Source organism: Callospermophilus lateralis, chromosome 5 (genome assembly GCF_048772815.1).
Source record: "Callospermophilus lateralis isolate mCalLat2 chromosome 5, mCalLat2.hap1, whole genome shotgun sequence".
In the NCBI taxonomy this organism is placed as follows: Eukaryota; Metazoa; Chordata; class Mammalia; order Rodentia; family Sciuridae; genus Callospermophilus; species Callospermophilus lateralis.
The window spans coordinates 138,415,729-138,426,301 of NC_135309.1; the positions used below are offsets into that span (position 1 = coordinate 138,415,729).

The 10,573-nt window shown below is 31.4% G+C and overlaps 1 pseudogene; it reads left to right on the top strand.

The window, feature by feature from the left end:
* Nucleotides 1–204: 204 nt before the first annotated feature.
* LOC143400509 (protein SET-like) lies at nucleotides 205–6,186 on the top strand (annotated as a pseudogene).
* The last annotated feature ends 4,387 nt before the right edge of the window (nucleotides 6,187–10,573 follow it).

Sequence of the window (10,573 nt, forward strand, 5' to 3'; positions counted from 1 at the left end):
TATGGAGATCCTTCAAGAAACTAGGACTAGAACCACCAGATGACCCAGCAAATACACTCCTTAGTATACATCCAAAAGATCTACAATCACACACAAACACACACACACACACACACACACACACATATATATATATCACAATTTACACTAGTCAAGCTATGTATCAAAACTGGGTGCCTATCAACAGATGGGTGGATAACAAAAATGCGGTATATATACACAAGAAGTATTGCACAATCATAAAGAAGATTGTGATTATGGCATTTGCTGGTAAATGGATGGAAATGGACACCATTATGCTAAGTGAAATCAGCCAGACCCAGAAAGTTAAATGTTGCATGTTTTCTCTTGATATGGGGAAACGAGACCAAAATAAGGTAAAAAAGAAAAGAAATGGGAGGTGAATTCCATGAAAACAGAAGAAAGATCTGTTGAATTAAAGATGAGGAGAAAGCAAGGAATGATGCAATAAGGAAAGAACAGTGGACTTCATCTGATCTAACTTTTGTATGGACATATATGAATATATCACAATGAATTTTGGCTTAACGTACATCCACAAGCCACTAACTGAAAGAAAAAAATATAAATAAGTAGTTCAGTAGAGGAATAGGAAGAGGAGGAGGAAGGAGGGGAGGAAAGGGGAAGTACTGGGGACTGAATCCAAACAAATTTTATTCCATGCTGTATAATTACGTCAAAATAAATTATAATATTTTGTATAACTAGAAAGAGCTAATTAAAAATGTGTGGAAAAATGAGAAAAAATAAGTGATGAGACTAAGGAGATTTTTCTTGGAAAATTAAAATTACCATCAAGAGATTTCAATAAAATGAGAAAGTGCCTTGTAAAGATTGATTCAAATGATATATTAGTAATGAATTGGATTAGTTAAAAAAATAGTAAAAAATTATCACAAATGAAATAAAACATATTTCAGATGCTACAAATATTAAAACATATAAGAGAAATATGAAAATATGAATGTAATTTAATTAAATTTGAATAGACATAATGCTTACTTTTTAGGATAATCCACAAAAATAAATGGGTTCTGAATCCTCTATGCATTAAAAACCAAGATATCTAATTTAAAACATTTCCACATTAAAAACTATCTACCTTATTTTTAGATTTTAATTTGTTCAGAGAACTACTTTCAATTTGAAATATAAGAAAACATCCATATATTTTGAAATGCATTTGTCAAAAGTTTCTACTATAAGAAAAACAGAAAACATCATAATTAATTGTGTAATATTTAAAAATTTTCACATATTTGGAAATTTTTTACCTTTTTTCTCACCTAATATCACACTTCAATTCTAATAACTTCAAGGATTCAAAAAAATAAAGATTAATAACTAAAGGTATGATATTATAAGAAATAGAACTTTTTCATTTGAATTGGTAACAAATTTATAAATAATAAAATTAATAGCTGAATTTGGATAAATTGCAAGATATGAAGTTATAAAAATTTTAATTCTTTCATGATCACTGAAAGTAGAATATAAATTTTAAAATAACATTTAAAAATACTATTAAATATTTTGGAATTGTTATAATTGTTCTATTATTTGTTTACTTATCTGTTATAGTTGTTATAGTAATTAATAATGCTAAACTTAAAAAAAAAAAAACTTCTAAATTGGGTGCAGAGATGCATGTCTATAATCTCAGTGATTAGAGAGGCTGAGACAGGAGGATTATAGCAGGAGGTCAGCCTCAGAAATTTACTAGGTCCTAACCAGCCTAGTGACAACCTGCCTCAAAATAAAAATACAAAATAAAAATAGGACTGGGAAATGACTCAGTGGTTGAGTGCCTCCCTGTGTTCAATCTTCAGTACAAGAAAGCAAAAACAAAAATAATAACAAAAAAAAGAGAAAAATCTTCTAAAATTTCTGAGAAAAAAAAATCTTAGAAACTAAAATAAATGGAAGAATATTTCACATCATGTTTTGTGTCAGTTTCTGTTGTAATTATACTATAGATTCAATGTAGTTCCAAATAAAATCCTGACAGGTCAATCTGTGGAAAAGTAGAATAAGAAAATATTGTGCAGGCTAATTCTAAACAAATATGGCAACAAAGAAACTCAGAAAATCCGGAATGAATTTATTGGATATAAACTAATGGGAAATAAGATTCTTAATAAAGCCAGAGATAAACAGTATGACCTTGATGTAAATGTAATTAGACTTGTTGAGCCAAAGAGAAAGTATAGAAGTAGCAAGCAAACTTGCAGACCTGATTTACAGGAATAGGTGACCTGCACATCAGGTCATTTCCATTAGAAAAAAAAAAAAACACAAATATTTTAATTAATGATACTAGTTCAATTTAATCTGAATATGGAAACTGTGAATGCTAGTTTTAACTGACATCTTGCTGTAGAGATACATGTGAAAGATAAAACAATAAAAACCTCTAATAACAACCTAGGAGACTATCTGTATGATGCTGAGAGTGACAAAAATCTTTCTTAAACAGGATGCAGAAAGTACTAACAATAAAGAAAACATAAATGAATTAGACTTCATTAAAACTAAGAAATTAGGTCAAAGTTCACCTATAAAAGACTGCAAATGCAATCAAAAAATGTATTCACAATATACAAGAAACTTGGCAGAAGATACATGTCTCAAGATACTTATATATGATATAAATATGTATAATTATACAAATATAGATAGTTAATTAGATATGGAGATATCTACTTATAATTCTAGTCAGTAATAAGAAAAAAGGAACCTATTAAAAAACATGGGGAAGATATCATATATTTTATTCATTTAATTATTGTGGTACTGAGGAGGTAAAGCACTCAGAGGTGCTTTACCATTTAACTACTCCTCCAGCCTCTTTTGAAAAATTTTGCTTTGAGGAACAGCCCAGTGGTGCATGCCTGTGACTTGGTGGCTTGGGTGGTTGAGGCAGGAGGATTGAGAATTCAAAACCAGCCTCAGAAATTTAGTGAGGCTAAGAAAATGAGAAAGATTCTGACTCTAAATACATAGAAATTAAAAAAAAAATGTTTAGAGATAGGGTCTCACTAAATTGTGAACTTTGACCTCCCACTTTTGATCCTCCTGCCCTAGCCTCCCAACTCACTAGAATTACAGGCATCTGCCACCACACCTAGTTTTAGAGAAGATTTTGAGTAGGTACTTCACGTTGTCAAGGAATCCAAATTGTCTAGTAAGCTCTTGAGAAGATGGTCAGTCTCACTAAGGAACAAGAAGGTGGAATTAACCACAATAAAATAGCACTGCAAACCTAACACAGAAGAAAAAAATTTAAAAATTGAAATGACATATGCTGGCAATCACTTTTGAAAACTCTTTTAAGTATGCCGATCCATGTAATTCTAAAAACCTAATCCCTCATATATATCTCCAACATGAAATTACTCACATATTCACAAAATACATAGATAGAAATATTGAACAAAAGTATTTGTAATAGACAAAAGCTGAAACCTCACAAAAAGGTCTTTAGCATGAAAAATGAATAAGAGAAAATTGCAAAGAATTGTATAGTGATGAATAATGACAAAAAATACAAGTTTATGCTATATGGATAAAATAATGTAAACAAAGTAAGTCAGATAAATAATACATAATACTTTCCATCTGTATGATTACATATACTTTATTTATTTGTTTACTTATTTATTATTTTTTGATGAACTCTATTTAATACCTTTTAAGGAAAAAGTGAGTACCTGCTTTCTGATAAAATATATGGTGACATAAAAAATATAAATAAATTAAATTATATCATTTTTTCAGTTAGTGAGCATTTTCAAATGGTTTGGCAATGGTTCCACATACTTTCAAAATAACTTTTACTTAAGAAATGATGATAGCAGTTGTCTTTCGACTCAGAAAGATTGGGGGGTGACTTCTGCAATTCAAATAATGTCATAATTATTTTGGAAGGTATACAGAGGCTCATTATGTTCTGCTTTTGTAATTTTTTTCTTATTTATTTTGTTCTTTAAAATTTTTTAATGAAAATTAGATTGTATATACACCTATAACAAAATTAATACTTTGGGAACATGATTTGTAGCCACTCATTAGAGCAGTACAGGTTAAAATTCAGGCTACACTTAAAAAAAATTAACTGAAGATGGACACAATATCTTTATTTTTTTTTAATATGGTGCTAAGAATCAAACCCAGTGCCTCACACATGCTAGGCAAGCACTTTACCACTGAGCCACAATCCAAGCCTACATTTCTAATGAGAGTTACACATATCCTTTTTGAGAAAAAAAAAATCAAAATTAAAATATACATTCAAATAGATGGATCATCAGATCATGCTAATGCACATGAAAACTCATATGTAATGAAATTTACCTATTAAATCAATCAACACAGTTTTTGTTATCAAAAGACTATTTTGTGAAAAATTAAAGCTTCATTTGTGAGTATACATTAATAATCAATATCCAGGTCATGAAATTATAAATAGTAATGTAAAAAAGTTTAAAATTTAGAACTATCTTTAATCCAAAATACTATATATGATGATCAGCCATTAACTGGGAAAATATTAAAAAATAACTGTTTTAAGGCCATGGTGTAGCTCAGTGGTAGAGTGTATGCTTAGCATGTGTGAATGTCTAGGTTCAATCTGTAGCACTGAAACAATTAATTAATTAATTGAAAATACTCTCATAAATGGAAAATAAGTTATTTAAAAATAAATTCAAACACAAATATGGTAGCAAAACTATTATGTTAAAATATGTGAAATTACTTTTATTGTGTGTCAAAAAGTGATCCCCAGCCCAGCAAATATTTTAAAATGTGAAAAAACAAAGTTACAGTATCTATAGATACTTACATACCTAAGGAAATAGCAAAAATATGGAAAAAGTTTATATCTGACTAGGAAGGGCAGAGAATAGGATCAGGAATGCAATTAGATTCAAGGATTTACTAATAAAAAGAAAAGATTTTCCCCTTAAGCTGAGTGTGTTGGGCAAATATTTTTTTATGAATATTTTTTATGTCATACATATTGAACAAATTTTACTTCATGTTCATGTTCTTTTTAATAAGATATTTTAAAATATTTTTCCCTCTATTTTTGTTCTTCTCCTTGGTGACTTGGGAGATCCATGGGTCTGCTCCTAGAATTCTTCACAGGATGGCCCCCAAATCTTCACTCCATTATCAAAGTAAGAATCCCAAACTGCCTTCTGCTTCAAAACAAAAGGCTTTATCCACCTCTCTGGGCTTGCTGAAAAGTGAAAAATAAAAGGAAGAAGCAACTGGGTATATTGATGAAGTACAAAAAGGTAGCAGAATACAACAGTTACTAATAGGGCATTATGTAAAAATGTGGATGTGTAACCGATGTGATTCTGCAATCTGTATTTGGGGTAAAAATGGGAGTTCATAATCCACTTGAAGCTAATGTATGAAATATGATATGTCAAGAGCTTTGTAATGTTTTGAACAACCAATAAAAAACATAAAAATAAAAAATGAACAAAAAAAATCATAGCACATAGTTTATAAGGTGAAAAAAAAAAAGAAATAGACTTAATGAACAGGCCAGTGAGGAGATATTGAAAGTAGAACAGAAATATAGCAAATGTCACCAACCATTTTTTCAGAAAAGGTCAGAATTGATCGCTAAAATCCCAAATTTGGTGGTCACATTTGTCAATCATCCACAAGTGTCTGCAATTCGTGGGGAGGAAGATGAAGAGGTGTTGTATTTGACCTGAGCTTAAGTGAAAGAATTTGAAGATATCAAATCAAGTTACAGTATAGATTTTTATCTTGATGAAAATCCTTACTTGGAAAATAAAAATTCTCTCCAAAGAATTTCATCTTAATGAGAGTAATGATCCATGTTCAAAGTCACTGAAATTAAAAAAAAAAAAAAATCAACTGGAAAGGATTTGAAACAACATTCAAGTCAAGTGCATAATAAAGCCAGCGGGAAGACACAGCATGAAGAACCAGATCCCTTCTTTACCTGGTTTATTGACCTTTCTGATGCATGTGCAGATGACTTAGGAGAGGTCATCAAAAATGATATATGGCCAAATCTGTTGCAGTTCTTCTGGGTTCCTGATATAGATGATGAGTCAGGGGAAGGAGGAGGAGGAGGAGGAGGAGGAGGAGGAGGAGGAGAATGAAGAAGATGATTAAGTAAACACATGGATTCCAAAATTCTTCTTCCTCCTCCTCCTCCTCCTCCTCCTCCTCTTCTTCTCTCTCTCTCTCTCTCTCTCTCTCTCTCTCTCTCTCTCTCTCTCTCAATTCAGTCCCCAGAGCAAGTTGCAGTCTGTTTTCCCCCTCACTACTTCTTTTACTGTGTCTCCCTGTCCTTGAGGTCTCATTTCTCAAATCATGGTTCTCAACTGATTTGGGGTGAAAATGCCTTGAGCAGAGTACAATGGGAAAAGAACCTCTACACCCTTCAGATCGAAATTCATTTTTATACCTTCCTGTCTCCAAACAAAACCCCCAAACTGTATGGAATCCACATCACCATGCTGAAGGTTGGCAGGAACCTTCTGGTCTCTTCACTCTGCTGGAAGTGGAGGGTGCTGGGCCCAGTGTAGGAGAGCACAGAATTCTAGCTTTTCCTTCCTTTCTCTGTATATTCGGCTCAGAGACATTGAAGGTTGATAGTGCCTACTCAGTTTTCTGAAACCATCTACTTTACATTTATACCACTGATAGTAAACTTTTTTTAAAGCAAAAGGAATTAAAATTATAATTCTATTGTACTTAATGGTGAATTCTTATCTAGTAACTTAGAATATTATAAGCCATAAGGTGAATCTGAAATATCTAAAGTCATTCTAATTAACACAAAAGTTCAGTAATAGTTTTTATTTATAGTTTAATCTATCATTAACAATAATTTAATGTCTCAAAAATAACCTATTTATTTTTTCCTGTCTTATAAATTGAATATTCTAAGAAACTTTACAGCTAGTTCAATGGAAAAACCTTGTGAAATATTTTTTGAGTAAAGTTTTCTTTAACTTAGATTTTATTCTTCTCTTGGACTATGGATCATTTTCTATTAAAAGTGAGACTGGGAAAATCAATCTATTTCATATAGGTCACCAAGCAGTCATTAAATTGAAACCTATCAGTCTTTCATTTTACTGTGATATCTTAAAGTGACATTATTTTGTCAATATATTTTCTTTTCTTTTAGCAATTTTAGTTAATATTTCCCCTTTGACTACTTTTAGTTTCTCCTTTTGGAACTTTATCATTGTTAGTTTGCTATTCTTCTTTCTTTTATTATTTTACCACAGTTTTAGAATCATTTTGACTAATATTGGAAATAATGATTGTTGTAAGAAAAACATCACTATACTACAAAAAAACAAAAAGATTTCTGTATTTCAGCAATAGTATTTATTTTTTGAAACAACATTCTGTGGAAAAACTCATTCTCGTGAGGAAGTGTTTCTACAGAATTTTAGCCACTCACAAGTCAAGTTTTAATATTTTACTTTATAGCAAGAAATAAAGTTACAGAAGTCCAAATATCCTTGGATCAGCAAATAAACTGATATGATGTGTAAAACCCTGGAAGCTAGATGATTTCTCATCAAAAATTTTTATTTAATAGTAAAGCAAAAGTGAGATTAAATACTTGAGAATTTTATCTACAATGAAAAAAGTTGTATCATTAGTCAGGAATATGATTTTTTCTCTGCTTCATTGTTGTTGTGGTTGCTGTTGGAGGTGGTGGGGATTATACCCAGGGCTCTGCTCATGCTAGCACAGTGTTCTGCCACTGAGTCATATCCCAGCCCCTTCTTTACTTTAGATCAGTAGTAGTAACAAAAAAAAAAAAAAAAAAAACACACAAAAAAGGATCAGGCTCATCATTTTGAGTTTATACTTTCTTATAAATTTGACCCAAATAAGATTACTTTTTTTTAACGACATTTTATTATATGGATTAACACAGTAAGATAGCATTAAAATGGGAAGAACCTATGTAGATCAAAAAGAAATAGCACACATACATTACTCATGAATATGGGTTTGCACATTAATCAAGATAATGTCAAATGTTTCAAGTGTCACCGGTGTCTTTAGATGTATTTTTTTCTTTGCATATTTTTTAAAGGTTGCATTATAGTTACACATAATTGTGGGATGTGTTGCTTCATATATCTAAGTCTCTCTAGAGTATTTTTCTGCCTCTGTACTCTTTACTAATCCCTCAAAATTTTCTACCTCTTATTCTCTATATGATAGGATGCAATATATATTTAATATATACATTGGGAATTCAAAATTGAATAAGACACAACTTTTTTTTTTCTCTTGGATCATACAATATACTAGAAAGATAAATATATTAATATAAAAAAGTAATAATATGGGTCAATAAGTAATAAGTTACTTAAGTAATATGTGATAATTACAGGACGTAGAAAGTTGTGAAATTTTAGACACATGTTTCAAGAGGAAGGATTTTCTCAGAGCTGAGACATATGTGATCACAGGAGGCCACCAACTAAAACATGGGGTAAAAAAGAATGATTAGAGCCAGAAGCTTGGTGGACACTGATTTACCTGAATCAGTGGCACAGAGGTACTAGAGGGGATAATTTAGACAAGCAGATGTTATTAAGAAGTGACCTTTGTTTTTCAATGAGATGTCTAGCTCTTTTGAGTCTCAGAGGATTAGTTGGTACTCATGTGTTGCATTAGGGAAAATTCACCTGATTAGATCAAGAATGACACCATGGAATAGTTGAAGATTCATTTGCAATCACATAGGCTTTGTTTAAAATAACAATTGTGAATATCGGGAGAAGTAACCACATTAGGTGACATATGAAATGTTATGAAAAATGAACTCTCTGCAAACTTACACAAATGAAGAAAGAAAGTGCAGATCCACAAAATCAGCCCATTTCCAAGAAACCCCAGCTGTGTTGCCTCCTCCAGTCACTTGCTATTTGTTGCCCTAATACACAAGACTACAGAGTAGCTGCCTTCTCAGTCTTATATGTCCCTGTTCATCTAGATTGCCCAGTAAAACCTCTGTCCCCATCTCTTTATTCCATAAGTCACCTGGTAAAGGAATGCAATGAAAATGTTTTCCTCAAGATGGACAAAATAAATAAATACATAAATAAGTATAAAAATGAATAATTAAAAATGGCTGGATTGAGATGGGGAATTCAGGGGATTGGGATCTTTATGCTCAGAGTTCTATAATTATTTTGCTCTTTTAAATTGCTTTGAGGGTGAAAATAATTATATAGATTAGATAATCAACTGACTAATTACCAAAGATTTAAAAATAAGGTTCAGAAAATAAAAAGATAACTCATCCCAGGATATATAAGTTGCTGCAGTAGCAAATACTAGAGTGCCCTCAGTTCAGTTACTTCCCATTGACAGCACAGTGCATTTTAGCTGATCATTTGTCTGTGAAGAAAATATATTAGTCAATAAGTGCTTAGAAGCTGACTTCCTGGAAAACATCATGGGATCCCTTTCTTGTGTACACTTATGTTTAATTCAAATCTCAAACTGCCCTTTGAATGTAAATGAGTGTGTTCTTCTCAGGTTAAGTGGTGCCAGTGTGACAGAGAATAACATAAAATGTAAGCAGTTTTATTAGTTATTATGCACAGTGTAGAAGCCAAATATAATCTTGCGTATATTAACATTTTATCTTTTCTCTAAGTGGAAAAATGCGTTGGCATTCTAGGGACCATTCAGCACAATGAAACACACCTGAAGTTAGGAGTCGGTTAATTCTATCTTGGCTCAATCCCATTTTGTCTACAAAGACTCACACATAACCTCAATACAGCTGAGCCTCAGTGTCTTTTGTGAATTTAGAACACAAGAAATTATTATAGAAATTAAACATATGATCTCCTAAAAAAATTCTTCAGCAAAATATATACTCACTGTTAGGTTTAACCAATATAAGACTATAAGGTGGCATGCACTTTAATTAAGAAAAGGGATTCCTTGAAGGAACCTTTAAATGCCACCTCTGTCTTTTCAGGTATAACTACTGCAATCATTTTTGTTGGTATATTATATGCACTTTTAGAAACAATATTATTACATTTGAATCATTGGGAGAAAATATTTTTTAAAATGTGAAAGATTTTAGAGAACACTTTTAATGATTGCTCAGCAGAAGTTTTCCTTGGGGAAAATTTAATCATTAAAACTTCCCAAGCATTTCATTATCATTTCATGCAATTCCCTGAATAACCATATCCCTTGTTAATCCACTAATTTATTCTGGGACTCATCCTACTGAATAATGTTCCCAGATGTTTCTTAACTGTGTAGCAATACCACCAATTATGGAGCCATTTTGGACCTTTTAACATTCATATTTTCTACCTTATGTTGTTTAGTAATATTGGAAATGTATAACTCATGCAGAAAACATTTTAACTGAGTGAACCATGATGTAAGAATTAATGTTGAAATGATTGTTTCCCCTATTAAATCAATAGTGATTGTGAACTCATGGAATCTGTGTCCCCAAATTTTCTATAGAACATGAGTAATGCTC